Source organism: Anas acuta, chromosome Z, assembly GCF_963932015.1.
Source record: "Anas acuta chromosome Z, bAnaAcu1.1, whole genome shotgun sequence".
NCBI classification, from domain to species: domain Eukaryota; kingdom Metazoa; phylum Chordata; class Aves; order Anseriformes; family Anatidae; genus Anas; species Anas acuta.
The window spans coordinates 9,491,764-9,519,733 of record NC_089017.1 but is presented as its reverse complement, the minus strand read 5'-3'; the positions used below and the strand labels follow the sequence as shown (position 1 = coordinate 9,519,733).

General features: G+C 37.9%; 1 long non-coding RNA gene across 2 annotated transcripts in view; it reads right to left on the bottom strand.

The window, feature by feature from the left end:
- The window catches only part of LOC137848369 (uncharacterized), an 84,516-nt gene extending 58,470 nt beyond the window's left edge, over nt 1-26,046 (bottom strand). Inside the window, exon 1 of one of the 2 annotated variants that reach the window (XR_011091316.1) lies at nt 25,991-26,046. This is a non-coding gene — a long non-coding RNA (uncharacterized lncRNA). The remainder of the gene's footprint in view (nt 1-25,990) is intronic. The other variant, XR_011091315.1, reaches the window with a different exon arrangement.
- Between the last annotated feature and the right edge of the window lie 1,924 nt (nt 26,047-27,970).

Below are 27,970 nucleotides of genomic sequence, written 5' to 3'. Positions count from 1 at the left end.
ACTGTGATAATTTAATGGTCTGAGCCTGCCCAACCAGCAGGCCATGTGGCCCATACTCAACTTTTAACAGGAATAAATAAATAAACAAATAATTACATGATATATTTATATGTGTATTTAAATGTATGTATGTATAGATATCACAACAGGACTCCAATATGCCTACTGGGCTAGATGCAAGATGAGAGTAATTGTGAAGATCTGGAGTTAGAGCTTTTGATACCTCCAGGACTCTCAAGTTAACAGTCCAAGGCTTTTAGTGATATTGAATGGCTTTAGCATTATTGTGTGTCTGGCTCTCTAGTTTCACTGATGAACGCAAGCTGACCTTGAAACAGATATTTACTGGATTTTTTTTTCTTTTTCTTCTGCATGACTGAAAACTTGTAATGCAGTTCTTTGCAGTACAGTACACTTGCAGCAAGTTTAGACAGACTAAAGCTTTTACAGCTGAACTCATGATTTCCCCAAAACAACAAAGAGAGCAAAAACAGCATTAAGAAAGGTATTAGCCTTTTTTTTTGACAAAGCTGTTTTTTTGTAAAACACAACCTGCTTGCTATTCACGTTTAGCTGAGAAGCCTTGGTTTGGGTTTATATTATGTATCATGTGATATCTATTTCTCCATTATCTGAGCTCTTGTTCCACTAAGAAACACTGAGAAAACAACTTCCCATTTCCTCTGGGAAGCAATTTACAGTTACTACTATTATTATTATATTCATGTATATTACTAATTAAGTATATGATTAAAAAAAAAAAAAAAAAGATAAAATCCAAAATTACATTAACAGACACAAAAGTCCTGTCATTCTAGTAACATAGCAAAGGACAAATTAGTCAGGGATATTAAAAAAGTATTCCGAATTATGAACAGTTTGAACTGTGTATTATTCTCAAGCATGTTGATGTTCCATTGCAATTATAATACCCTGCCTGTCTTAGAAAATGCAATGATTACATGGCTTCCAAAAACAAAAATGCTATCTTGTCAGCCAAATGTAGGCTTAAAACAAAAAGCTTGTTCTGTTGGCTTGTACACTTGGTTGATTTAACTTTGCTACAGAAACATGCCATATAGCGTTCCCAAAACTGATTTTAAAAGAAAAATATAATCATCGCTTTTTGTAGTTAAAATATATATATATACATTATATATATACATTATATAATTATTATATATTACATATTATTATTATATATTATACTATATATATTATATATATATAGTATATATAATATATATATATTATAATTAAAATTATAATTTAGTCTATTATTAATCAGACACACTGTCTTACATATGATCTGCTTTAAAAACATCAAATTTGAGGCAAATTGACATTTCCAGTTGCAGGTAGCAGGCCAGCTTCCTTCTTTTTCCTTTAACCAGTCTTGTGATTCTTTGAAAGCATTAAAGCACAAGGAGAATAGAAATTGGTTCATGTCAATATGACAGGAATTTCATAATATAAATAGAATGTAACCAATAGCAATAAAAATCAGACTCTACTAATTTCTGAGCTCTCTCACACAGTGTGATGAAATGTAACCCACATTTATCAAATTCCTTAAAGCTACTTGTTTTCACTTCAAGCTAATTAACTTTTGGAAACTGTTAGTTTAGCACCTGAAATCTGTATAATCTGATCACAATTAGAAAAAGAGAAATAGGAAAATAATTTGTTAGAAAATATTATTTGCCTAGTAAATTTTCTCCTTGGATTGTCAAGGAAGTGTACACATAAACTATCACGTATAATCCCTTTGAAATCTGTATACAAGAAACTACTTTTAATTCAGCAGTTTTGACAATGCTGCTAGTGGTCAGAGTAGGAAACCTGACAAAACTTTCCTGGGAACCAAGTGCAGTAAATTTGTTCTCTAGGGATTAAATTTCTTGTTTTGACCCCAGTTTTTGAACAACTGGTACTTGTATCTTCTGCCAAGAAAAGAAAAATAGCCATGTACTTAATGAAGTTTCTTTATTTCAGCTCAGATTGTTTTGCATTGTTCAGCATGAACATAAATCTGACCTTGGGATACACTTCAAATGGCATGAGGTTCCCATCCATATATATGACTCTTTAATTGCAAACCTACAACTATTGTTTTACAACAAATATATTTTCCCATTATTAAAAATATATAGTGGGCTCATTGCCTGTAAAAATGAGTTATATCTTAGCAAATAAAAACATTTAAAAATACTCTATCTCACTTTCAGCTGTGTTGCCCTTACCTAGAATCTCACTGAAGCTTGACTGAGTATAAACTTTTGTGCCATTCACAAATGTTTTTTATAAAAATATACAGTGTTAATATTTATGGTGAGTAACTTGTTCCACACACACTACACTAATCCCTGAAGACACTGATGAAAACTCAAGCCTGGACATGCCATTGGATTCCACAGTAAATAGAGGCCATTTAAAAATGACAAGATAAATCTTTTAAAATTGGCTCTCCAAAGAACATTTTGCCAGTCTACTAAGAGGAGCATATGATTGTGAAGTATTGATGTTTATGTATACACACACAACTACAAAATAAATTTTGAGAGGCTTAGTTTTGCGGTATTTCACCATCCTGCTGAATATCAGGTGTTTTGGGTACAGTCTTCATTTTAAAGGTTATGGGAAATTTCCCAACCAAGAAAAAAAATCTCATTGCTTAAAGATTTAAACTATTTGTTCAGTCCTTAGGCTTCTGTATCTGGAGCTCCAGGTGTTGGCTACTTCTGTCCCAACTACATAATTGATTTACCTAAAGTTATCTGGCTTTGACTGTCCAGTTTTCTACACACCCAGTCCCCTTCAATGGACATTTAGTCTATTGTGAGCTATCAACTTTGACCTGTACTCCCGTTCTGGAGAAGTTCAAGCCTGAACTGACAAGCTCCCTTCCAAGCTCTATAGCAATATATGTTTTTTGAGATCCTGGAAAGGCAGTTTTCTTGTTTTCTCAAACCACCCCTCCTTGTACTGCTTCCTTTTTTGCCCAAGGGAAACAGTGCTTTTTTTTTTTTTTCTTTTTTTTTTTTTTTTTTCCTCCATGTTTAGAGGAAGAACAAGAAGTTATTCCTCTCCAAATCTCATCCAAGTGAAATTGCTGCAGGCTGTGCAGTCACCTCAGTAATCTCTCATCATTACCTTCCATTTTATTTAACCAGAAAGAATAACAAGACACCAGCCATGACTAATTTCCTGTCGTCTCTTCATACCTTTTCCACATTAGTGCTTTCTTAGAGTTGACTCCACAGTACTTTTCTATGATCATTTCCTGCTGAGCGACACTATCAGGTTCTCCCCTTCCTCACTAGTTTGATGTTAAACAGTCAGTATATGGACTTTAAATTAACGTAATTGTGATTAAGAAAAGAATGTCTTGGAAATGTATTCATCAACATCCTCTACCATGTTCAAGACTCCACACCACCCACTGAGTTCAACAGAAGTTAGGCTTCTAAATAACTTTGACATTCTGGCCTTACACATGGCAAAAAATCTAGAAGACATAAAGCAGAAACTCACAGATATACACACAGAATCATAGAAACATTGGCTGGAAAGGACCACTGGAAGTCATCCAGGACAAGCTGCTTGAGGCCAGCCTATGAAAAACACGAGGCTGGAGGTTTTAAAGACTTGGCAAAGCCATGACAGACCCAAGCACAGAAGTTCCACAGCCCCATGGGAAGCCCATTCCAGTACTGTATCACCTAGCTGCGAATTAACATTTTGTACAGGCTAGCCTTCTAGGCACTAACATGGCCACTGTCCCTTATTACTCTGTTCAGATCTATTATTTTTATAACACTTCCTTAAATAGCTGTTTGCTGCCATTAGACTGCTCCTTAGCCCTCTCCTTGACAAATTAAGACCAAGCTCGGATCCTTCAAACCTATGAGTCCTCGTAGGTGAGGTTCTCTAAACAATTGGCAAAAAGACTTTGAACTTTGAAGCAAAGTCTCTCATCCAAATCAAAATCTGAATAAAAAGAGAAATTTCTACAGTCTAGAATTTTAGGATTCAATTTCTTGTTTGCATTATCAGATATTTTCTGTAAACACAATGAACTCATACATCGGAATATTCATTATCATCATATGAATTATATTTACCTATTTTGGGGGGGGAGATTGACTTTTGATAGAGTAAGGATATTTCCAAAGAAAGAGAGAAACTAAAATTTGCACCAAATCCTGAGACTAACAACTGACTGGAGTTACCAGTGTGAACAAGAAGTAAGGGTAGAATGAATTCCTAAGCATCTCTTAGGCCAGCTTTCAGAAGTCCTATTCCTTGCACCCTGTAGGATCACTGCAGAAATGCTATAACAATGAGACATTGCTTTATTGGAGGAAAACAGTCCTGAGTATCCAAACAACATAAAACAGAATGAGACTGAATAATGCAATAGGAGGTTTTGTGCAACTGCGCCAAAACTTTTTAACATAGCTCTGCTACAAAGGCAGAACTGCAGTTGAAAGTTTTTCCTCCTTTCCCAGCACTCTGCCTTCTATGTAAACAAACATCAATGATTCTTCATTTTTACTTTTTTTAGTTGTATACAGAACTTTCAATTTTTAAGTGTTTTGTGAATTAGTATACAGCCAGAAAAAAAACAAAAACAAAAACAAAAACAAACAAACAAACAAAAAAAAACCAACAAAAACGAACATTAAGAATGCAGAACTCAACACTTGAGATTTTATCAGTGTGACAGAAGTGAATGCCCTTGTAAGTGATCAAAACATTTGTTTTGTTGAACTGGTAAGAACTTTAAACTAAGAATGACAGGGAGGGAGTTATCAGCAGTCCTGGGAGAGAGTCATGAAGAGGGTTGACAAGCAAAGAGTCTGGGATGATATGTATGAAAGGGAACAAAATCAACAAAACAGAGCTTGAGTGAGATCACCCCAAACACTTCCATATATACAAGGAGGTGCATGCAAGGCACCATTGATGGGAAACTTCTGAGACCCTTTACTGGGAAATCAGCATGCCAGGGTGTCTCTCTGAAATGCTTGTAGACAAACATAGGCAGCCTGGACAATAAACACAAAGAATAAGAGATCTGTGTGCTGTTGCAAATATAGTGAGATGCCTTGCGTGACCAGAGAGCTGTGATGGAAGGATATAGGCTCTTTAGGGTGGATAGGCTGCCCTTTATATGACAGGAGCAGCAGAAGTGTGTGGAGCTCTGGCTAAGGATGGATGATAAGCCATCAGAGAGCTTATGGGAAAGGGCTAAAAAGCAGACCAATATGGGTGACACCACATTGGATGTTTGCTATATGCTACCTGATCAAGAAGAACAAGTAGATGAGGCTCTCTTCAGGCAGCTAGAATTACCCTTTATATTCAGAGGCCCTGGTCCTAGAGGAGGACTTCAGCCACCTCAGTATCTGCGGGAGACAACATAACAGGGCATAAACTGCCTGTTATGTTAAACTGTTGCGCTGGTGCAGCCCCACCTCGAGTACTGTGTGCAGTTCTGGGCACCACAGTATAAAAAGGACATGAAACTGTTGGAGAGTGTCCAGAGGAGGGCTACGAAGATGGTGAAAGGCCTGGAGGGGAAGACGTATGAAGAATGGCTGAGGGCACTGGGCCTGTTCAGCCTGGAGAAGAGGAGGCTGAGGGGAGACCTCATCGCAGTCTACAACTTCCTCGTAAGGGGGTGTCGAGAGGCAGGAGACCTTTTCTCCATTAACACCAGTGACAGGACCCGTGGGAACGGGGTTAAGCTGAGGCAGGGGAAATTTAGGCTTGACATCAGGAGGGGGTTCTTCACAGAGAGGGTGGTTGCACACTGGAACAGGCTCCCCAGGGAAGTGGTCACTGCACCGAGCCTGTCTGAATTTAAGAAGAGATTGGAATGTGCACTTAGTCACATGGTCTGAACTTTTGGGTAGACCTGTGCGGTGTCAAGAGTTGGACTTGATGATCCTTAAGGGTCCCTTCCAACTCAGGATATTCTATGATTCTATGATTCTAAATAAACAACCAAGGAGGTTCCTGGAAAACGTTTATAACAATTTCATGACCCAAGTGATAGAGAAGCCAGTAAGCTTAGGTATTCTGGTGGTTCTCACACTTAAAAATGAGGAAGAACTTATTTTGTGAAGACTGAAAGCAACCGTGGCTACAATGACCATGAGGTGGTGGAGTTCAGCATTTGGAGAGGGGAGAGCAGAGCAAAAACCAAAAACACAGCCCTGGACCTGAAAAGAACAGTCTCTGAATGCTTCAGAGATCTGTTTGAAATGGTCCCATGGGATGAGTCCGGAGGAATGAGGAGTCCAAGAAAGCTGAATAATATTCAAGGATCATATTCTTCAAGATCAGAAACTCAACTCCATCCCAGTGAGAAGGAAGTCAAGAAAAAGTGGCAGGAGATCTGTGTTGTTGAACAAGGATCTTCTGTTCTTCTGGAAAAATTCAAACACACACACACACACAAAAGTGAGAATACAGAAGCTGGAAGCAGGGACAAGTAACCTTTAAGGAATACAGATACACCATCCAAGCATACAGAGGTGCAGTTAAGAAAACCAAAGCACAGCTGGAGTTGAACTGGGCAAGTGATGTCAAAGGCAACAAGACTGTAAGCATTTAAGGGTGACTGTAAGCATTTAAGCAGCAAAAGAACGGGGAAACTGTAGGCTCACTGCTAAATAAGGCAAGGACCCTGGTAACTCAGGACGCAGGAAAGGCTGAGCTACTGAGGGCCTTCATTATTTCAGTCTTTACTGATGAGACCATATTTAAGATATCTAAGACCCTGGAAACCAGGCAAAGTTTGGAGCAAGGAAGACACCCTTGGAGGAAGAGAATCAAGTTTGGAAATATTTACACAAACTGTATACACATAAGTGCATGGGCCCCAATAGAATGCAATCATGAGTGCTGAGGGAGCTGGCTGAAGTCTTTGTGAGGCCACTTTTATCACGTTTGAATGATCACTGCATTTGAGAAACGCGTGAGAAGGTTGGAGGTAAGCAAATGCCAAATACCACTTCCACCTTCAGAAAGGGTGGTAAAGAAGACCCAGAGAACTGCAGGCAGCCTCACCTTAGTCTTTGGGAATGTAACGGAGCAGCTTATCCCAGGAAGCACTTCCAGGCACATGAAGGAAAAGAGGGGGGGAAGGAGGAGGGTGAGGGGAGGAGGAGAGAGAGCGGGAATTAGAAGATCTTTTGCGGACTTCTCAGTACTAGGTTAAAGTTTTGTACTACATGATCTTAGAGGTCTTTTGTCTTTTCCAGCCTGAATAATTCTATGATCCTATGACCTTTAAGGTGTTTTCCAGCTCAAATCATTCTATGATTATCTTTCACCCATTTCCATTTTATTTTTCCATCTTGTCTGAACAACTCATTCTCCTCATTCTTTGTGTCCCTGTCATATTTCCCCTTTTCTCAGTTTGTACAAGTGATCACATACAAGAAACAGTGGAGACGAAATTTTGCTGTGTAAGCATGTATTTTTGCAGCAGTTTTGTGAGACATGCACAAGGCAGTAAGCAGTCTAAGCCCTTAGCTGTCCAGTTCCAAGATGCTGAATTTCATGTGGGTTCAGACTTTCCAAAACTTTTTGTTAAATTTTTTCAAGGCGACAGGAAACAGCACTTTCTTGATAGAAAGGCCACAACAGTGACCAAATCTTAACTCCTTGCTCCAAAGCATAGACAGTACACAGTTAGTCAAAGAGAATGTTGCCAGGGTTGTTTTAACATTGCAACACAATGCATTTTCTCCAACCTTTTCTTGGAAATGGCAAAACTGTTTTGGCTGAAACTTTCTGGAAAAAAAAAAATAAAAAAAAATAAAAAAAAATAAATTAAAAGAGCCCCAAGTCATCTAATGGTAAATTTTAGCCTAAGAGGTTAACATTTGGCCAAGTTTCAAGTAAGCTAAGATGGAGGTGTTGTAACAAATAGGTTTAGTAAATCTCAATGATAGTCAATGCTGCCAATACCAGCAAAATGCAGTCCCATATGAAAGCTGGGGAACTGGTGATCAACAGTAACACTGAGGAGATCCAGCCAAGGCACTAAGTTGAGTAGTAATGGAAACAGACTGAAAGCCTTAAATTTGAAACAGACCAGAGAACTGGTCAGTTTTAAGTGTATCTCCTGTCCTTGCACCACTCTGTATAATGCTCAGTTTATCTGCACTGTTATATATGCATATAGATTCACACATTAAATTCTTAGTTGACACTTATTTGTGACAGACACAAGTATGTTAGCCCTGATGCACTAACCACTAAACCAAGTCCAGTTAAGAAAAAAACATTTTTAAAGAAAAAGTCCAGATTTCAACAATCCCGAGACATGACTTAACATAGCAGCAGTGTTGCTAGTGTCTGCACGTTATAGAGGATTATTATGTTTTGGTGCATTAAGTCATTAACTCTACATTGTTAAGAGTGAAACTACAATGAAGAAAAAATGTGTTTTATTTTAAAAAGAAAACCACAAAATAGCTTTTTGGGAATGCTAAAATGAAAACCTGGACAAGAGAATTTTATGGGTTACTGTGGTGTAGGCTTCTCAGGCAATCATACCTCATCTAAATTCCTCAACTCATGATGATTAAGACTATTAATACAAATTTAATTAGAACCAATGTAACATCATAAATCAAGAATTAATCATTACTTCTTAGTAATTCATTTTATGGAAATCATAGGTAAGTTAATGTATAATTTAAGGTCTGAGCCATCAACAGCTGAGTGCCCCCTCACCTCCCACCCACCAAAGCCTACATTTAAACAGTGTAAGGCCTGGTGGGATGACTGGATGGAAACATATACTTCAGTTACACAAGAGGCAAGATTATTAGACCAAACGGTGTTTTCCAGACACTGGATCTATTTCATTAGAGATTTAACAAGGAGAAAGTGCATAGTTTATAAGGCTACATTCCACGTGTGGAGTTCAAAGATCACAGATGGCAGAGAAGGTAAATGCTAGGAATACTGTTGCCACTACTTACAAACAATGTTCAGGCACTATCCCAGGCTTAGTGACTGCACAGCCGGTACCTGCAGCTAGATTACTTTAGATTAAAGGTAATTTCTACTCAGTGATCACTGTGCTATAAGCAGTGTTCATAAATAGGCACAGAATCTTTGGACAGCCAACTACTTAGTGCATAGCATGACTCCACACTGGCCATAGCACACACCTGCAACAAGGCAGACTGCAGTACATGCAGTAAGACTGGAGAAGTGGTGCTGGGTCTCTTGTGTTTAAGTAGTAAATTCAGCTTGTTGGACCTGTGTTATGAGGCAGCTGGGTGCTGCCTCATAATCAAAAGCAGAGCTGATGGTACTGGAAAACCCAAAGAATAGTCCACAACTGGTTTTAGTTTATAAACACCAAATAGTTAAAACAAACAAACAAACAAAACCTACTTTGGGAAGGCAAAATCTACTGTTAAACTTTGGTACCCAAATATCTATTCAAATGCTTACAACCAATAGTTATTTCACATGTTCAAAACCCACTTAACTTCATATACAACAACTTCCTTGGTTAATAAATAAACAAACAACTAACTAACTAAATAAATTTGTGTCATCTCATCCAACCACCTTCTCAAACCAGACCCAGCTTAGATTGCTCATGTTGCTGTAAGTCCTGATGCTTAAATAAAAAAATAAAATAAAATCTCCAACTTTGGATACCCTACAACCTCTCTGAGCATCCATCCAGTGCTTAACCACACCCAAGTGAATAATTTTTTCCCATATCTGTTTGGGATGCACTTGTTTCGACTTGTGACTGTTCTGTGTATCTCTGATTTTGGCTTGAGTTCCTGAAGGAGCTAACAGAGAGGACAAACAGAGCAGTTCAGTCCAATTCCCTCAACCAACTTTTTTCTCTTCCAGGCTAAGCAAGCCTTAATTCCCTGAGCTTCTCCTTGTACATCTTGCTCCAAGTCCTAGTGACCCACTTCTAGGCTTTGTTGTTTGGCAATAACTTTCTCATACTAGTGTCTCAAAACTGGACACAGTGCTCCAGAAGTAACCCTCAGGACTGCTAACTAAGGGGAATAATCACTCCCCCAAAACAGCTCGCTACATTCTTGTCAACACTCCAATATGTAATTAGCTGTCATGGCTGAAAAGGCATAATGTTGAGCTACAGCCACTGTCTTTCCACTGCAGTTTGGCACATACACACATGTACATACCCTGAAGTCCAAACAGTCCTGAGCAGATAGGCATCTAGTTCAGACCCAAACTTTGACACAGTTAGAGAAAATAAGAAGTCATCTGCTTATCTTGCTCTAGAAGATTTGATCTGGCAGACTTATTTTATGTAATACAGCATAAAACATCTGGTTAAGTAGGAATTCCCCTCCTTGTGGATATAATATCCTAGTGGTTAAGTGACTCATTTATGTGTGTTGTGGAAACTCACGTTCATCTCTCTTATGTGTATGAGAGGTTTTGAACTTGTGCACCTTGAAAAGAAAGCACCTCAGCTCTTGACTGTTCCAGTCTACGAGATTGAGAGGACAAGCTCTAAATAACTTGCCTTATATCTGATTTTTGGTGAAAGAGGAAATGAAAGAAAGGGCTCCTGTTGGGTGATTTCTGATCCCTACTCTCTCTAGTCACACCCCTTTTCTCACTCTAATGAAGACATAAATTTTTCAAGTGGAACAATATAAACAAAAAGTAGCAAGAAATCTCCACTAGAAAATTCCAGGAGGTAAAACAGGTCACAAATTCTCAAATCCACTGGCCGAAAGTTTAAAACATAATCCTCCCATGTTTAAGGTAGTCATGCTTGATGATTTCAGGATGCCACACCCAACCCTCATTTGGGTGGCTGGGTGGTTCAGTGAGGGCACCAAGGGGAGAAGTGGAGAATAAATGAAGCCCTAAAAATCTTACATTAGTTCATGGGGGAAAAAACTGTTTGTGGAGGGGGTAGATTCTGGAGGTTCCAGATTATGAGGTTAGAAGATATAGGAAATTCAATGTGAATTTGAAAAAATATTTAATATTGACTCTGAAAAGAAAGTGAAATTCGAGATACGCAAAATATAAAATACATAAATAAATACATAAAAAGGCTCTTTAAAAATTTTTGCTTATCAAATGTGTAAGAAAAGGTTATTAATTAAATTGAAAAATAGTTGCAAAGTTTTCCTGAACCTTCTTTCATTTTCTTTTTGACTTTTGACCAGAGTCTTGACACTAACTGACTACAATGTTATCAAAACAGTGGGATTTGCGGATTTGCATGAAAGCTTCAGTTCAAGAAACAGGAAAAAAAAAAAAAAAAAAAAAAGTCTTTAGTATATTCTACTAATGCTTGAGTTCATCTCAGTAGAAAATTAAAAAAAAAAAAAAAGTTAAAATTATGCAAGTAAAGAGAAATTAAAGGAAAGAGCTGATGTATATATTAGAATATAGGAAAGAAAGGGTAGCAAAGAATAGTAAAAGAAAACTTTTATCTCCATTGTTTGACTTTGTGTAGGTTACTCAGAAAACATTCTGAAAGTTTATCTGTGCACCAGTTCCTCCTATGGAAGCTAACCCAAACTAACAAGGACAACAGATATTTATCTTTCCACCTCATGCCCCTTGACATCAGGTCTGACTTCAGTGATAGTTACTTGATAGTGGTAGAGGAGGGATCCCACACTTGCTGAGCACTTGCAACCTCAGCTCGAGTCAGCAAATGCTTGTGAATGGTGTTCTTAATCTAACCTGGCCCTCTTAGTTACCTGTAGGCAGAGGAGGACACTCCCTCTAAATCATTTTTATCTCCATTCTTTACTCATCCAGCAAAACACACAACTGACAGGACTACAGAAACATTTGTATTTTGATATTACTTTCTACTAATGTCTTGTGAATGCTAATGAAAAGGCTTCTAAGACCTATAGTTATCAAGCTAGTCTGCATAGTGTATACTAAATAACTCATACAGGTGCTAACAATAGATAGAGAATTGATGTGACAAAGAACACTAATTTTTATGTTAACCCTAACAAAGGAGGAGCAAGTCGCTTCCAAAAGACACCAGGTAATTTTTCCAGGTATTTCTGCAACTCCCAATCTCATTTCAATATTTTTAGTTTAGCAAGGGAAAGTTGCTCAGCTGGACTCACATTGCGTAAATGTTGGCCTTGAGTTTCACACATAAACACATCCCCTGTCCCTTACCTAACACTATCATGTTTATATAACTCACCAAGACTATAGAAGATTTAATTCTGATATAATTCTTCCAGCTCTGTCTCATAATTCTCAAGAGAGTGCCTAAATACTAGGCCCACTACATATTGCCCACTTGCAGCAGTACCCTTAACAATGGGGTGTAGTCAGAAATTTCCCCATTCATCTGGACTGATTACATTTATTCTATCCAGGGATGATAGCATTTCAGCAAGCAGGTCTGTGAAAATGTCAGAATATCCAATAAGCCAATGCTCAGAGCAACTTGGTGGGACACTCAGACAAAAGGGCATCTGTCACCTCCAGACAGACATTCTAGCTCCTTAGCTATCAGCCAAAGAAGGAGGCTGGCTGAGAAGGGGTTAACATGTTTCCTGCACCCCAAGTGAAGGTGCAGATTGCTCTGCAGCCTGAAGTTATTCACTGAGCTATTTCAGTGCTTTATACCTAACTCATTTGTGTAGGTCACCATTCAACAAGTAGATTCTAAGAAGTTAAGCTCCTTCCATGTGCTGAAGATGAACAGGAGAAAGTCCACCCTCCTTAGGCTCCTTAGGTAGCCAGAAATATAAAAGCTGAACTCCTTTTTTTGTGTGTGTTGTCTCCTGGTCTATATTCAGGACAAGAAGTTGTGAATGACAACTCTGCTTATCATGAACAATAAAATTGTCAAGGACAATAGTAAGTCTCATGAGAGAGAAACATTTCTACATTTGGCCTGATCAACAAAAAATCTCCCATCAAGAGGTGATTGAGAGTAGACTCTGCAGCCACTGTGATGTGATGAGAGACAAGGAAAAATAACTCTCTCTGCTAACAGAATATGGTGAGAGGAAAAAAAAAAAAAAAAAAAAAAGTGAGAAATTGCTCCAGAGGAACAAGAAAAAAATGTTAAATGCCACTAGCCTTATATATATATATATATATTTAAGTTCAGTTTCAGCAGTAATTAGCATGTCATAAATATATGATATATTTATATGTTCATATTCATTCGTGTATATTCACCTATAAGTGAGATGTGGGAAGCTACCACTCTGATCTGAATGTGCACGGGGTACTGCATACCTATGAACTTGCAGCCACAAATGCCAATACACCACACGGTGCGTTGCAGTGGCTACTGCTACAGAGAGGCAGGCAATTAAAGCCCTGGATAAATCCATAGCTGTTTATATCTGGGAATGCAAAATAAGTTGCCAGGATGATCTTGCAGACTCTTGGGTCTGGACATTAATACATCATGATTTATGGTTTGACTTGAAGGCAGATACATTTCCATTTCTGGACTAAATCTGTCATGCTGAATGTGCTCATCTAGAAACAGTATTTTTAGGAAGAAATTTTTCAAGACATTTGGAAGAAGGCCTTTCTGTCTGAGTTTTCAATAACTTGTCAGTGAGTTTCCAAGCTTTTGCAATGGAGCAGACAGTCATATCAGTAAAGCAGGTCTCTGTGTTTGACAGGTTTGACAGACCTGTTTTCCTTAAAATAAACTTCTTATTTACTACAAGCTCATTTTTAACCTAGGCAAAGGACATTTTCTAGAGAGCCAGACTCTGTTGGCTAGATTAATCTGAGGTCAAAAAATTAAGCCTGTACATGTATTTGGCTGTTGTAAGTAAGCCCAGCTACTGACCTGGGGCCTATAGAGGATTTTTTTAGACATTTGGACATTTGTTGCCCCCACTAGATGCTTTTTTTTTTTTTTTTTTTTTTCCTTTTAAAATATTTTTACTCAAAGATAACTTGCTACCTGAGCTGGTACAAAGTTTTCTCTTGGAATAGAGGCAACACAGGGATCTTCTGCATCCATTTGCTAGGACAAGGCACCAACATTTGCTAACATGCTAAATTAGCTGATCTGGAGACACCATTTGTACAAAGAAGTGATTGGTCCAAAATCCTGATCTTTCTGTTCAAAGAACAGGAAGAGTTGTCAGCTGCAATTGTGCAGGAAATGGAAGGGAGAAAAAAGAAGGGGCAACAGAAATGATCTGGCAGAGCACAAAGCAAACAGTGTTCAAGCTGAAGATTAGAGAAAAAGGAGAGAGTTGAAGAAGTAAAATATTAATAGATACAAGGCAAGAAGGCTATAAGCATAAGCATAGTAAGGCCAAAGCTCAGTGAAAAAAAAAAAAAAAAAAAAAAGAAAAAAAAAAAGAGAGAGACTGAATCAGTTGCTTGCAATTTTCAGGTTGTTATCAACACTCATCTATGATTTCATGCCTGACTTTACCCACTAGTAGGATTTTGAGCTTTACATTTTAAGTCATTAGTAACCTCCACATGCTAGTGTTCAGCAGAGAACTGGTTACAGTTCTCCACCTGGGACAACTTTTTGAAGTTGAACAGGAACTTTTTTATTACTTAAGGTCTTATAGCATCATTCTTCCTAGACCAGTTATCATATGTAAATATGCTTTAAAAAAAAAAAAAAAAAAAGAAAAAAAAAAGAGGGATGGAGGGAGGAAGGAAGAGAAGGAAGGAAGAAGTGAAGAAATCTATAGTTGTTACTATATTTGATTTTTTTAAACTATCACTACACCTGGAAACAAATTAGCAATTTCATATTATTCTGACTTTCTTAACAAAACCAAACCAAACCAAACCAAACCAAACCAAAAACACAAGCTTTTATTGCTACAGAAAACACAAATAGTATAACAGATTAATCTGAGATTTCTGAGATTTCCAAGGAATGACTTGCCTGTCTTAAGGCTTTCCATGTTGTGGCTCCCACATGGAAAGTCATTTGCCAACAGACTTTTCACACGCAAGCAAATAAAGTTTTCTAAAATTAGTTGTTAAAAAGCTATTTTTTTTTTCCCACTTCTATGTCTCCATGTCTCCATGAAAACCCAGTCTTGTATTATAAGCAAAGGTATGCAATTCATGTAAATAAGATGTTAGAAATGAGGCTTGTAAAGATGGAAAAAAAGAGAAAAGAGAAGAGAAGAGAAGAGAAGAGAAGAGAAGAGAAGAGAAGAGAAGAGAAGAGAAGAGAAGAGAAGAGAAGAGAAGAGAAGAGAAGAGAAGAGAAGAGAAGAGAAGAGAAGAGAAGAGAAGAGAAGAGAAGAGAAGAGAAGAGAAGAGAAGAGAAGAGAAGAGAAGAGAAGAGAAGAGAAGAGAAGAGAAGAGAAGAGAAGAGAAGAGAAGAGAAGAGAAGAGAAGAGAAGAGAAGAGAAGAGAAGAGAAGAAAATCTGTATAACAATGATAACATATCAGCTTACCAGCCTTCAATTCTACCTAGTCTGTGTATTCAATTCTACCTTGTTAGTGTAACTTACCCAGCTTGTTGGGCAAGAGCGTAACTTTTTCTCCCTTCAGAAATCTGTATATAACACAGTTTAAACAAGAAAGAAATTTCCTAGAAACTTAAAAAAAAAAACAACAACCAAACCAATCAAAAATATAAATGACTGCCTTTATGCTTTTATTACCAATTAGAGACTACAACTAATTGATAGACTACCAGTAACTGATTTAATTCTTTCAAAAAGGTTTTAGTGACTGGCATCAAACGCTAGGGATTGCAGTGGTGTGCTTTGTGTCACTGGGTCTTTTTGAAGATCTCTCTGTCCAGCCTGCTGAATTCAAGCCCTCAGCTGCATGTGAATATCCATCTTCTGCATCCCTGGAGGTGTGCAGAACCAACCCTCCTGTGCCCAGATAGGGGGAGGGAGGAGCAGGCTTGTTTTGCTGTTTTATGAAAGAAAATAATCTGTGAGAACACTGTGGTATGCAGTTATCAGCTCGGATCTGTTTTACAAAAATCTGACATGGATAAAGGTTCCCTGCTCCCTCATAAACGATTTACATAAGAGCTGTTTATGACTTCTCAGTATTGCACATAACCACTTCAAGCCACAGCTCAGCCATTAGAGTTTACCTCAGCTCAGCAGGTCTGGCCGAAACAGCATTTGGCAATGGGCCTCTGAGGAAAACAGGGCCTGTGCAAGAGTTAGTGGTAATTTGGTGGCTTCCTTGCTGAGGGTTGGTGCTGGCTACTTTCCACAGAACAGCACAGATTGGTACTGTGCTAATACAGGTGTTCAAGTGAGAAGCAAAAACTACGTCTTCTTCATGAGTGAATATTAAAATCGCATGTCACTCCCTCCTCAGCACTCAAACACAGCAGTGCTCTTCCATTCAGCACAGCTAAGGGTCTGCTTCCATAATCCAGCAGTATTTCCTTTCTAAAACTTCTACAGTTATGGAGCATACGCATGCACGTGCATGCATGCACCTCTCTGTCAGAGCAGCCCATGTCCCAAAGCACTGCAGCAAGCTACTAATCTGTAGTAAGCTTTGTCAAGCCCGGACCAGAGATACTGGTACCTGGAGACACGAAACACTACCACCAACTCCATGATGAGCAGCTTTGCAACGTTACCCAGACAGGGATGTTATCACTTCTGCTCATGCAGCCTAGGAGAAAATGCAGAAAGCAAGAACAGGAAAGGGAGAGCCAGATCCTTAGTCACAGCAGTCTGAGCACAAGATTCAGAAAAAACTCTGTAAGCTTTCCCCATGGCATGCTGAAGCTGGGCCTGTATCTCTTTCATTCCTGGGACACCATGCCACAGTGTCTCCACTATAGATGGAAGCAGTCTGGATACTGCTGTGACCTGCCAGGCCATGGTGCCTGGTACATGGGGCCACAGAGAAGGCAAGGCCACACAGGTCATCACTATGGCCTGTTCACAAGGGGACACTTCACACAGCAAATCACCATGGACACAGCCATCACAGCACTTCAGGAGAACAAACTTATTTTTCTGGCAGAGAGCACAACACCAGTAAGAGGAAGGAAAGTCGGAGAGAGAGATGGCTCAAGGAAATGGCCTCACACCTGGCTGACTGAGAAAATGTACACTAGTTTCTCCAATACCTCCATCTGTGATGGCATCCTGTGGCAGACTATGCCAATCCAAGACAGGATATAGCACTAAACAACAGCCTCTAGGGAAACCTTCACAGAATACCACTTTAAACAACCATGTAGTGCTGTCTTTAACCTTCCTCCTTCAGGATTGATCAACAATCCTGTACTTTTCCTCTAGAAACTCTTCCAAGAGATCTGACTAACTCAGTCCCTAAATTTGCTGGTTTCTTCCCGTGCATTTACAGGGCACTGTATTCAAATATACTCACAGCAGGGTTCCCAAAGTCCAAGGTCAAGTCTTGTTTTGGATCAAAATGTGTTTTGGGTCAAGGGTGGTGTATCTCTTCAATAAGTCATGGACATGGAGAACATGGAGACTTGGAGGCATAAGACATGGAGAAGAGCAAGCCTTACCCTCGTTGGTAATTTTATCCTAAGTTTATTCTAATAAAATAAGCCAGGCCAGGGTAAAGATTCAAGCCCAGACATGGAAGTAAAGTGTAACTGTTAACACAGCTCTTGACATAGCTTTGGCCTATGTCTGCCAGTATTGCCCCAGCATTTCAGGGAATGCAAGCAGTCCTCATCTTGTGCTGACAGGCGGTGGTGCAGGTCAGGTTACCAAGGATTGCTGGTACAATGTGGGTGGACAGAGTCTGCATACACTCACACTCTTACACCCAAGATGGAGTCCTAGCCAGTTTTAGTTTACTGGTAAGGATATAACTGATGGGATGAGGCAGAATTACTTGCCCTCGCTCTGCTGTCCTGTTCTGTTCTCCTCTCACCTTTCACAATTCCATCTCTCTCTCCTTCCTCCTAAAATTTTCTTCCACATACAGGCTGAAATCCAACATATTGCTCTCCCATAGATTTCTCCACATTCATAAAAAGCAAATGAAAAAAAAAAAAGAAGAAAAAAAAAAAAGAAAAAGAAAAGTCAGTTTCATTCTGGGTTTTGTCCTTAACATTGCTTTCCAGGCTGTTATTTTCTGTGGTCTTTTCAGTACTACTGTTAATTTAACCATTAACCTCACCACCCTTTTGTGCTTCAGATTTCAAAGCTGTCATTTTTCCTTTCCTGTGAGCCAGTCCACATCCCTTCCTTACTTCTTCCTGAACTTCATGGAGCTTTTTTGAGTCACAGCTTTTCTGAGTAAATAGAACAATTTTCCTGGTTAGGCCACATCTTAAACTACTCCTCATGTCTATCGGTGCAACATCGTACCTGCAGCTTTGGTTCAGTTTTATTTTATTTCAGAGACATATTTTTTCAGTGCCAGCACATATGTACCATACTAGATACGCAATGGAACAACAGTGACATCCATTGGCTAAAGAAATAAAAAACTAGAACTGTTCATTATGTATAAATATTTTTTAATGGGGAAAAAAAAAATGACATATTATTCTATCATTCTATCATATTTTTACATGATTTATGATTATTGATATTTTTAGCTTAATAACTGTTTCATAATTTTTCCCTTCACATCTTCCATGAGAAGCACTCAGTAATCTTACCTTGCCTAGAAGTACACACTGACTGGAAGATATTTACAACTGAAGAGAGGTCTCGTTTTCTGAAAATTGCAATACTGAAACCTCAAACGCTCAAGCAAGTACTGAAAACATCTGAAAATATTTGTGAGGTACAGTAAATTATTTTTAGTCATTCTAGCTTTGTAGGTACGCTCCAAAGGCTAGAACTTAACTCCATTCTGAACTAAAGAAACAGAAGTCCTGCCGACCTCTTCTTTCTTCTTTCCCTCTTTGTAAGAAAATATTTTCTTTAGCTGTTTCATTCCCCTAAGTTGCCAGCAGTTGGAAATGACACCAAAAGCAGTCACAGTATTCCAATCAAACTTGTGGCTTATTCTAAGTACAGATGTAGTACAAGTTTCTGGAATTCTGCTGGCACATTCAAAATCAGCATGAGACACCTAGAATGCAACGTACTAGGATGTTGCCCGCTATTTGATGCTCAAGTCTTCTTTTCATGTTACCATTTTCACAAGGGAGAGTACTTACTTTTAAAGATATATTTTTTATCCTCAGAGGTATGACTTTTTATTCTCAGAAGATCTTAAAACCGGTCTTCTTAAAACATGGCCTTTCCATGCAATTAGTTACAAATCACTCCACAGCCTACATCGTCATCCAACATCTTCCCCATGCCCCAGTGTTCAGTATTATCAGCCACTTTTATCAGTAGTAATATTATGTTTTTCTCACTTGTAACATATTAACATAACACAGGCTTAAAACACAAAATGTAATTGTAACTTTTCACCAAGTTACCAACATGTATTGAGGTCAACCTAGAATCAAATATTAATTCAATAATTGAATTATTAATTCCATTAATATTAAGAACCAGAAAACTAAAAGCTTAAATAAACATTGCAAGATACTACATCAAATACTTTCTGGTAGATTGGTGTTATATCTTTGTTACTGACCAAAGGTTTCATTAAAATGGAAGAAACTACATTTGTCTTGCAATATCTTTTCTCCACAAACCTACGTTGATTCACAGAATTACATTACTCTTAGTTATTATCTCAGGCTTCATTAATCTAACTGTCACAGTTAGATTGCTGGCTCTAATTAGCCATCCTGTTAACCTTTTCTAGAGTTTCATCCAACACTAGCTTTCTTCATTTTTTTCCTTGGAAATTCCATGCTGTTCTAAGGTTTACTGAAAAATCAGTAGTACATCTTGGAGAGTTTTGGGGGCATATTTTATAAATTTCTTCAATACAATTGGTTGGTATAGAATAAGTTTTGTCTACACACATACAAACATGTACATGTACACCCAAACACACATATTTTTTTATCTACTTTAAGTGAGGAAGTGAAAAATCTCTGAAGTAACTATACCCCAGCATTCCACTTAATTACTGATTTAAATAAAAAGCATATCCTCCATCATGATATAAATGAATATTTGAATTAAATAATTAAATTAATGAATATGAATGAATTTCCTCTGTCTTTCTCAAAACACAGAACAGCACTGTCACTAGACCTCTCTCTTGCACATGATAATTCTAATTTCTGAATACATTTTGAAGATTAGCATAGACCACCACTATTTTTAGTTGTCTAGTTATTCATCAGAGTTACTTGATCCCAGTTTAATGTACAGTTTTGAGCGGGCAGTTCATGACTGAATGCTTACATGGGAAGGAGAAGTTGTACTGTTACTAAATCATTTGTCAGATGATATTGTGCTTAATTAATTTTGGAGTATCTTGTATGGAAATCTACATTGACTATTGCATTATGTAGATGTCAAATCACGTGAAAATACTACTCTTAGAAAGATTAGGGACAATACATTGTATATGATGATGAAGTGAATCATCCCATAAAGCTGGTTTAGGAGTGCAAAAGTTTTGTGAATCTAGTCTCTTCCATTCATAAAAAGGAGAGTTATCAGAAACAAAGCGTTATAGTTTGTTTTATTAAAATCTATTTGTTTTGATCCAAAAGCATTCTAGCTAGTATCAGTTATAAGCAAGAAAAACACAGACTTCTTTCCAGTTTATATTTTAGCCCATCAGCCACATCAAAGAAATCAATTATTTGCACAGTACTATTTGTATGACTTGTCTCTTACATGGGAGGAAAAGTCTGTTTACAAGTTAATTATTAAATGAAGTGATGTGAATGTTGATTTAAGCCTGTCACTGACAGCATTACTCAGAGGGACAGATCATGAGCAATGTCCTCCAGCTGGCCACATTCAAACTATGCTAATGACACTTGAACCTGATCTGAACTTGGATGCAGCTGAGAACCTTTACCAAGTATAAATGGAGATCACTGCCATAATATGTCCATTCTGGAATTTATTTATTTGGCACTAAGAATCCACAGGGTGCTTGAATAAGGAAACAATATTCCTAACAAACATCTGTCTTCACATAAGTCTTTAAGATGGTTCATTCTAGCTTTGCTTTTCACTTGAGAATTTAATTTGGTAACCTACCATCATGCTCTGGAGAGAGTTAAGCAGCACAGGTAGTAAATGTTCTTCAAATCTACTTGGAATAAGCTTCTATACCACATTAAACAAAATGTGCAGGGATTCAGCTCACAGTGGAGTCTCCTGCAGCGTTGTGAACTACCCTGCATTGTAAGTGTGGGTGGAGGCCTCCCCAGGCTTCAGGTTCAAGAGGAGATAAGTGTGTTCTTAAGCACTGACTTGAGCAGGAATGTTTTTCTGAATCAGAGCCAGAAAGAGCAGCCAGTATGTCCTCTCCTAGTTAAAAGAGATGTGCTTTTTAAAATTATTTTTAATTTCCCTGATGCTCTCTTTAACTCATCTATTTTATACTTAAAAGGATATCAGGAAGAAAAAAAGATTTTTATTTAATGAATTCATCTGATCCCTTTCTGATCTCTCAGCCTACATGAGTAATCCCTTGTAAGAGGAAAAACAATAACTTTTCTACCAACTGGATGAACTAGTAAAGATAAGCTCACGCAACAGAGCAAGGAATAAACACAGATGTTCTCCAAACTACCTCCCAGTGTCTAAAAGGTGGGAAAAAAACTTCCTGACCAAGATGCAAGAATTACAATTTTTATCATGTTCCTTTATCGTGTTCCTTTATCATGTTCCTGAAGTAAATATAACAAGTGTTCAACACTCCCTGTAGCTACATGTTTAAGATATCTGCTTCTATACTTGTTACAGATTTGTGAGTTTTTCCCCTTTTTACATATGGCAATACTAAAAGCAGGACATATACATCATTTCCATCCGTCTTCTCCCCATCTTTGGAAGGCTCTCTGGCAATGCGAATGAATGTCATTACTAGAAACAAATATCATTAGTCTGTTTAATAATTACTGAGACCACTGAGGAGAACATTCTAAGACAGAATTTTAAGGCTATATAAGACAAAGCTGTTACACACTGAACTTCCAAAGTTGGAAACTAGAGTAATATTAACCCACTGCTACTGTACACCACTATTTATATAAACAAAGTAAACCTGACTTGGATCCCACAAAGCTCAGCAAAAGTGTTTCTCACAGAGCTTGGTAAATATTGAATCAGACTTTCAGGCACTGCTAAGGCTGAACTGAATAGAGCCTCTATTTTCATCTCTGTGTCTAGGCACCTACTTCCTGCTATATCTCTCTGGGAAGAAACAACCTAAAGAGGCAATATCCAAAAACCTTCTTCTGATTTGAGGCTGAGATCACTTAATCTTTCAGTGCAGAACTGAGAATTTACCTCATGAAAGCTAAATCCACAAAGTACTGCATGACAAGCTCTCTAGTGGTCAAAGCTTTCAGCTGCAGAGGGTATGACCAAAAAAGGTCTCTCTTAAGTCAAGGACACAGGGACTCCTCTTCATTTCCCAGTGCTCATCATTTTTCCAGTTCATCACTAGTTATTTGTGTTTAGACCAATACAATTTGGAGAACTACCACATTAGGAGACTTTGTAAATGGGCAGGCTATTTAATTTCATCTAGCAGTAGAGGGACTATGAGCAAGTGCATAATGAAAAAAAGATAAAATAAAAAAAAAAAAAAAAGAGAGAGAAGTGATCCTTTACTCTGCTTCCTGCAATTTATAGCCAAGGGAATTCTGTACTCATGCCTTAATGGAAGGAAACTACATTAATGTGACTAATAGTTTTTCAAGCCTGACTTATTCACCTTCACAGCCTCCTGTTTCATGATGTCCTGCAGTATACTCTTTTGTGGTGTGAAGATTTATTCTTTGTTCTGAACCAGCTGTCAGATCTGAAGCCTATTCTGGAGCTGTGAGAAAACCTGGATAAACATTTGTAAGAAGTAGCATGAAAGAAAGTGAACTGGCAGACTACAACCTCCTCCATTAGTTCCCCTAAATAAGGAGCCTATGCTCCCTATGTATTCACTAGAGTCCCTGCAGCATAGATGCATCAAGGATCTCACCTCTAGGGTTATGTTAATCACAATTTTTACCTTAACCAGAGGCTGTTTTTTCCTTGGATATTTATTTCTAGAAGCCCTCTCAGAGACTGTCTCCCATGTAGCCCGAAGCAGCAAAACCTCGCCATGTGCTGCTGGCCATGCTAAAGTGAGCAGTTGCACAGCCTTCTGTCCCTGAGACAAAGGGAGTCTGTACACCACCACACCAACCAGCAGCCAAAAGGGTAACTACAACCACAGGACACTTAGTCTCAAGCACCTGCCAAGAGGACATGGATTTGAACAAATCTTTCACTAACAGCTTCTAAGCATATGCATCAGCCATGTCTTGTCAAATACCACTTCCTTGACATTTCACTGCCATTGACAGGTTGTGCTCGTAAGCATACTGGTACAAGCATCTTTCACTGTAAACAAGGATAGACATTTTTTATTCTGATGTAACTGAGATCAAAAGGTGCCCTTCCCACACATCACCAAAGCAAAGATATAATACAGTTTATTTTTGTGTGGTGTCAAGTTTTTGGAGTTAATTAGAGCCATTATTATTTACAGATGTCAAAAAAATAAAAGCTGAGTAAAGATGTTTGACAAGGTCACAGGAAAGAGGATGATTTACTTGCTGATATGCCTAGGGAAAAATATGTCTTTATTTCATAACAAGAGCCCTGTCAGCAATGTCATCACTGATATAATGAACAGAAGTTGTAAAGGATGCTGATGACTACAGAAAAAGATGTGACCAGAAGAGTTCAAAAAGGGCGAGCAATAGAAGGTAGCTTATCCACTTGTACAGCACATTTTTTATTTTATTTTATTTATTTATTTATTTATTTATTTATTTATTTATTTTAAAGGAAAAAGCCATTCTGCAGCAAATACTCGGAAAATACCAGAAGCAGAAGGCTGTTTTATCCTTTTCTCACCACTGTTCTACCAGACCATGTGATCTGTGATGCAAAGGTTCTAAGACATCGACAAAAGGGCTTCACACAGTTAAGTGAAATGAGTTCTTCCATTGACATTAGAAATTAAAGATTTCATCCACAGGGTGTAATACTGCTTTTTGGTACTAGTCAGGCTCTTTGCCCTTGCAGTTTCATGAGCAGGCTGTCCCTGCTATGAGTGCTCATCCTCTGCTCTGTGAATTTTCTTGCTCACATACTGAATGTGAAACTCACATACACAGACCAACTTATCCTTTTAACAGTAACTATTTTTCCACTGAATCTGCAATTTATTGATTTGACTAGACCTTAGCCCTCAGCAGAAGCTTTAGAGCTTATGCAAGGGGAAGAGTAACATTTCTTTCAGAAGAAGCACCTGTTCCAAGTAGGGCTTTCAGAGTGTAAAGGAGAAAAGAGTTCTTCAACTTTAAGGAAAAAGAAGCAAAAGGGAAAGCCTGTTCACTTGCTTTACTGCTACCTTGTCCTTATCAATTAAAGAAAGTAAGGACATTCAGTATAAAAGTACAGAGATGGCCAGACGGAACAGAGCTTGTCAACATTTCCCACCTGAGAAGCAGAACATAAGCTCAGAATAGGAGCATATATTGATTGATATAGATACATGTATACTGAGAAAAATTATTCCTCTAAGCTTAGGTAGTACAACATATGGAGAAAAAAAAAAAAAAAAAAAAAAAAGGAGGACAGAGAAGTTATCAGGGCACTCTCATCTTGATAACGCTAATGTTCTCTTAACTAATGCTCTCTGTAGAACAGGTAATGAAGTATAATGAAATGGAGAGGAAAATACAGGAACTGGTAAAGAGTAAGTGGGATGAATGTTGCTTACTGAGACAGATGCTTATGTTCAAGGGATGTGGCTTCAAATCTAACCAATAAATTAAGTTCTTAATCTCCTGTCACATATCCTGAATGAAGATAAGAACTTTTCCCTTTGTCTAAAAACTACATGATAGAACAGAAAATTTAAGGTGATCATGAACAAACTTGGTTCAGAAATCTGATGAAGAATTTCACCATCAAATCATTAAATTTCAATATAGAACTCAATACTGTTGTCATGAACTCCAGTGTTTCACAGGGCTAAAGACATATGTGAAGACAATTCAAAATAATTTCCTTCTCACATTGTCCACATCTTCCCACTGACACTTCAAATTCATTAAAATCATATAGTCAGTACTAGCATCATACGAAGTTAAAGATGATGTGCATGTCAGTAGGGATCCCTCTCAATAAGTTTAGTTTCTTCACTTATTTTTATCTATAACTAATCCTCATGATTCAGAGCAGATCTTCAAGGCTCTTCTTGCTGAATTACACTTACAAGGCATCCTCAAGTCTGGAAAGTGCCAGAACCTCCTCATATAAGAAAAAAGGGACATTGACTCATGCAATGGCCTAACTCAGAAAAAAAGTACCACCTCATCGTCCTATGGCCACTGAGACATGACTAGAAAAGGGCTAAGAATAATTATAAAGTTCTTTCTTCCCCCATGCTCACTCCCCCAAATATATATATATATATATAATTATTATTGTTATTTATTTTCCCCAGCACTTTGTGGTTCCTGAAGTGCCTGAGCTGGAACTACTATATCTGTGCTTAAAAAGCAAAAGTTTTGCCTGTGGTTAGGAAGATACTTTTGTATGCACTTTGCTCAAAGCTGCTCATAAAAGGAATGCTTTCAAACACCCATTGTTGCCCACTATTAATAACAGATCAGGTTTGCTGGGTCTAGGAAAGCGATTGCTCTATTCCCAAGCACTACTCTTCTCTGCTTTTTACAAATGTTATCGCCCCCACACCAATTTCCTCTACATAGCCTGTCATCATAGTGCTTACAGAACATCAAAAATCTTTTTAAAAGAAATTTTAAGATTTAATTAATTTAAGTTTTTAATAGAAAGCTTAGTAAGTGTTCCTATGATGACAATTCATCTCAGGAAAAACAGAGAAAACAAGCAGTAGTACCTTTTTATAGCAGTTTTGCAGAAGAGACTTGGAGTTTTGTAAGCCTTAACTTAAAAGTGAAAGTGAAAAGTGAAAGAAACCTGTGAACTTGTGAAAATGTTTATTGAGACCACATAGGACCAACTGTTGGGGGGGGGGGGGGGGGGGTGCGAAAGGTAGCAAAGCTTAAAGCCCATTGGATTAAAGTACATCAAAATTATTGAATTATAACTGATTTATTTAGTCATTTTAAATTATCTCAAAGAGCTCTAAGAAGAATAATTGGGCTCCAAAATGTTTAACAGGAAGCAGAAAAGAAATCTGCCCTAGACAACAATAAGGACATCAGATATTTTGCATGAGAGAGACTGAAGGGGAAAATACTGTGTATACATAGCACAAGAGGTCTGAAACCATACAAGCATAGTGGCACTTAGCCATTGGAAGAACTAGTTTCCTCATAAGTAGCAGTATTTTTGGTATTTCTTACTGGAATTTGTTCCCCACCCTACTAACCCAACAGATCCCGTTATTACTTGAGCATCAGGGCACATTGCCAGGTCAACTTTCCCAGGCTTTTCTGACAGAGGTTAGTTCCTGCTCTTTTCAAGTCCCAACAACCAAAAGATACACTTTATCTGCTTAAAACAATTAACCACAGGGTGTTTATTTTTTAATTATTTTAAATCTTAAAGCTATCAAAACAACGATTTTTTTTTAATGTAATAAAATGATACTTAACTATAGAGCAATGAATGTTGATCTTCACAGAGGTTATAGAGGAGGTCAAACTACATGACAACAGTGCTTTTTTACTTTGGCCTTTATGAAATAAAGAAAGATGAGTCAAACACACTATCAGTGGATAAAATAAAATTACCTGCCCAACTGTTTGGTTACAACCACACCACTTACCATGGAAACAGGTGTTTTTCTACTTCCACCCTTCCCTGTTACGATTTGGTTTATATTCATCTGATTGTTAACTACAATTCCCCCACAGTGAAATACCTGCCACATGTGTTATCCACAACATGACCATGTCACCCATATAATTTTCTATCTATAGTTACCAGTTCCCAATGAAGTACCCTGTTTATTAAGCTATTAAAGAATGTGCTGCATTAAAAATAAACAAAACAAAACAAAACAACAAAAAAGAATCCTTTATAAGCTTATACCACTTAGTATAGAGATTGGGTGAACCTACATTACACTGCTTTGCGTACCACCAGAAATTGTAGAATATGTTCTGGCACACTTGTAGTAAGAAAAAGAAGGAAAAAGAAAATACTACCACAGATAGCTGTCAGTCATCAAATGAAAATCCCACCCTAAAAAAAAGTTGTTCCCATCAGGGCCAGCCTCGAGGGAATGTTAGTAGTAATTTACAATGATTTTAATCAACCAAATCTGGCCAAAAAAATCTGGTCTTCTATTTAATTTTTAAAACAATGTTACCGACTTTTCTCCTGAAGTGGTATTTGTTAGGAAATTCACCCTTTATAAAGAACACAAAAAATGAATTTTTAAAAGAATTAGTCAACACAAATTTACTTCAGCAAATCCTTGCTTCTTCAACTTTTTCAATTTGGTGTCAAGCAGCAATTGTTTGCTCCTTCCTTCATTGTCTTACACCACACCAGCCTTCTCCCTCTCCTGCACCTGCAGTCTGACTCAGGGTTGTTCTACAGCTGTGTGCTTCTTCCTGAAATACCATCACCGTTGGTTTCACCCATCCATTGGGGCCTTTTCTTCTTTCTTCCCAGAGGGAAATCTCAGCTCTTTATTGCATTTCTCCCTCCTTCCAGGTAGTATAAGATAGTAAGGTATCAAATAGCATTCAAATTAATCTTCAGAATAGCAGGTTATTTCTTGCCAGTTAGCAGTCCACTTCATTTGTAATTTAGTCATTATGTACTTACTAAACACTGACCTAAGAGAAAATGGGCCTGAAGGAGACAATGATTCTTGGGATCTTCCAGCTCTAATACGTTAGTG